The sequence below is a fragment of the Paramisgurnus dabryanus genome, chromosome 15 (genome assembly GCF_030506205.2).
Source record: "Paramisgurnus dabryanus chromosome 15, PD_genome_1.1, whole genome shotgun sequence".
NCBI lineage: Eukaryota > Metazoa > Chordata > Actinopteri > Cypriniformes > Cobitidae > Paramisgurnus > Paramisgurnus dabryanus.
Genome location: NC_133351.1, coordinates 23,052,130 through 23,056,276, shown reverse-complemented (window position 1 = coordinate 23,056,276; position 4,147 = coordinate 23,052,130).

Genomic DNA, 4,147 nt, shown 5'->3' with positions numbered 1-4,147 from the left:
GCATGTAAATATCTGCATAGACACAAAACTGCTCAAACCGACTCAAATCATTGTTGTCCATAATTATTTCTTGTTCAATATAGTAGCAAAGGAGCAGAAGATTTTCCTTAATAAAGAAAATTTGGTAAAACTTTACTTGAAGGGGTGTTTATAAGACTTATGTGACACCTTCATAATCATGACTTTACACATTTCATGAACATAAAGGACATTTTATGAACGTTTATAACAACTGTCATTTTTAATTCAATTTGTTATGACAACTTGACATTACCAAGACAACATAACTGACAACTTTTCATCAGTGATACAAATTGAATTTGTCTCTAAAATGTCATTAAGTGTTAATACTCTGTCATACAGTTTTATAAGAGTGTCATGAATATTTTTCTTGACCTCAACTACAGTGGTAAAAAAATAATTTGTCTTTAAAATGTCATCAAGTGTTAACACTCTGTCATATAGTTTTATAACAACGTCATAAATATTCTTCAGTTTATGATGTTTTTTAAGGTTCCTCCATGTGTTAAAATTGATACAATTATATTTTATTGCATTTGGAAACCAATGATAAATGAAAACAGTACATGGGTTAAGCCATGCAAGGTAGGGTCCATATAGCTGTAAAACAGTTGATTACATTAAATAAATAAATTAAATTAAATTAAATTAAAGTTTTGTTAGTTGTTTCTTCTATGTCAGAACATTTCAAAACCCTTTGTGTGTATTGTGCACATACAATACATAAAGTTAAGTATAATCTTTTGACGTGTCTTTTGCATTTTGTTAAGGTATTTAAAATGATTTGACATAGTATTAGCACTTAATGACATTTAAATGACAGTTTAATGTAATGTTAACCTTTAAAGCTAGGTAATTTCTTAAGTTTGATAATTATTCTGCTATGTCATGTTTATGACAGAAGTTATAATGTATTGGTTTGTCAAGTTGTCATAATAAAGATTGTCATCTTTGCATTAAAAAATTATATAATTGAACAAATGACACTTAATGACAATTGTCATAAACATGCATAAAATCTCCTTCATGTTCATGACACGTGTCATGTCATGATAATGAAGTAATCATGTGAGTCATATATGAACACCCCTTCAAGTAAAGTGTTACCGAAAATATGCACACGTAATCTGCGTACATACAAAACCACTGAAACCAACTCAAATCGTATGTGGCAATTCTGCCACAGAGATACATTCAAATGGGAGAAGAAGATTTGAAGCATGAGCATAGCCTAATCCTTGTTGTTGTCCATAATTATTTGTTGCTCACCATAGTAGCAAATAAGCAGGAAAATATCCTTAATGAAATAAAATGAAATTGAAGTCAAGAGTCATGGCTGTCATATAGTGGCAGTTGTGGCCTAAAGGTTAGAGAGTCTTGCTTGTAACCCAAGAGTTTCCGGTTCAAGCCCATGGCCGGCCGGCAGTGCCCTTGAGCAAGGCACCTAAACCCCAGATGCTCCCTGCCGGGTGCTACAGTGATAGCTGCCAACTGCTTTGCGTTCACCACTTACTGGATGGGTTAAAGGAATAGTCTATCCATTTTCCATATTAAACTATGTTATTACCTTAACTAAGAAGAGTTGATACATACCTCTATCATCATCGCTAGGGCGCGCTGCGACACTTCGATAGCATTTAGCTTAACCCCATACATTCAATGGTATCAAACAGAGATAAAGTTAGAAGTGACCAAACACATCAACGTTTTTCCTATTTAAGAAGAGTAGTTATACGAGCAAGTATGGTGGCACAAAATAAAACGTAGCGCTTTTCTAAGCGGATTTAAAAGAGGAACTATATTTTATGGCGGAATAGCACTTTTGGGAGTACTTCGACTCGCCTGAAAAATCCGCTCCCCTTCTCCCTCTCATAATGGGGGAGGGAGAGTGTTACTGCACCAAGTCGAAGTACTCCCAAAAGTGCTATTACGCCATACAATATAGTTACCGTTTTAAATCCGCTTAGAAAAGCGCTACGTTTTATTTTGTGCCACCATACTTGCTCGTATAACTACTCGTCTTAAATAGGAAAAACGTTGATGTGTTTGGTCACTTCTAACTTTATCTCTGTTTGGTACCATTGAATGAATGGGGCTAAGCTAAATGCTATCGAAGTGTCGCAGCGCCCCCCAGCGCTTACGTGCACGCACTAAGATGATAGAGGGATGTATTGACTCTTCTTAGTTAAGGTAATAACATAGTTTAATATGGAAAATGGATAGACTATTCCTTTAAAGTATGTGTCGTTTTAGCCAAAATAACTTGTGAGAGATGATATTCCATCAATAAAGCAAAGTCAACAGTGACTGCAAGGTGTTTGGTTTCATTTACTTATTTATATTTGGGCTATGGTTGGACAGCTAATACATTTTCATTGACAGCCCAAATTTTGCCTTGTTTTAGCCTAAACATCTGGGCTGTGTTCAGACAGGTTTTTATGTACTTATCCTTACGTACATTGAGAAACAACTCACATTTCCTGCAAAATCTGATCCGACACCATTATTTTAAACCTGGGTAAGGTATGAACTTTAAACACAACAAGATTTCAAATGTGTTGTCATTAGTTAACCGAAAAAGCATTTAACAAACCCTACATGTTTGTAATTCTGAATTAACGCAAGCCTTCAATGGTTGGTTACGTCAATTAGATGAGCGGACTATATAATACCGGATGACCTTTACCTCCATCAGTGCTTAAGCCTCCAGATTGGGACATTTAGTTGTCGCTGTGGAGAATTATCTTTCAGGTGCTACCTGCTGTGTTGGATAATAGTCCTTAATTAGCACAGGAGCGGGGAATACAGAAAGAGTCTCTCTATGTCTGTCGGTTTGTGGCGGGTTGGGGGGAAAGGGGGGCTTGAGAGAGGAGGAGAGTCAATCATGTCCACTCTATTGCCTACTCACTCACCTGCTCAACGGGGGGCTTTCTGCTCAGATACAGCTCTTTCAGCGGGGTGGGAATGATGATGCATTCAAAGGTGAACGAGTTACTGGGGGGAGATGATGGTCCTGAACTTCCAGGGCTGCCCTGTCTTTTCGTCTTTGAGAAATGTACAAAGAAACATTGAATGCGCAGCTGGAGTGCGGAAGATTTTTCTGAAACTTCGCAGTAGCTTACAAACGCTTGGACCCGAATAGATTTTGAGTGCAAAAAACTACAGGGGTGAACCATACAAAAAACAGCAGGGACCGTAACTGCACATACAGATCCTGCATCCAGATTGCTTTCATTCTCGCTTTTCAAACAAATCTTTACAATATTTTACATAAGTGTCATCGGTTTGTTTGCACATATGCATAGCACTTTATCAAAGGCTTTTGTATCCGTCATGGCTTCTTCAGGCGTGTTGTGAATGTATTAAGTGTCGGTGAACCCCTGCTAAACAGATCAGTGAGTTGGGCTTCAGAAGGAGCAACAAACATGAAACACCTGAAAAGACATCTGTAACCAAATAGCTTTTTCCATTTACAGTGCAGACTTATTGAACTACAAACATGTCAGTAAAGGCACAAAATAACAAATATTACACAGTTAAAAAGTGATGTCATGTGCCAATTTGTTTTACAATACCAAAATGCATCAGTCATGACTGAAGTGAGTGGCAGTACCGTCAAAAAGTGACGGTCATCCAAACTTTAAGCACTCGCAACCTAAGGTTCTCATAAATGATCTGGAAACAGTCCTGAATACACAAAAGCCCTTTAATTACGTTTAATCTGCAGTCTGCATGTGAAACAGGAGGTTACCATAATATCATCGAGCCATCTTCATGGTTCAATGGTGCTAAATGACTCAACTAATGGAAGTCAGTCTGCTTCACTAACACCTTCAGACTGGTCATTTTCTTGCTTTTTTGTGAAACAAGGCATTCTTGAAAATCCAATTTTCTCCCATCCTGGATTCTTTTTTCTATGGCTGTTCACTTGTCATGTCTCATGCTTGGGAGAATATTATTTTTGTGCCATTTTGGTACTTCTCTGCAAATCTATCACTTACAGCAAGTACAAAAGCTGAATTAAATAAATCCCTTCTGCGTGGACTGCTTTTTACACATTGGGCTCGAAAGCGTAAAGAGGCGCTTGGGCTGAATGCACACATTCAGATTAATGTGTGATGTAGGC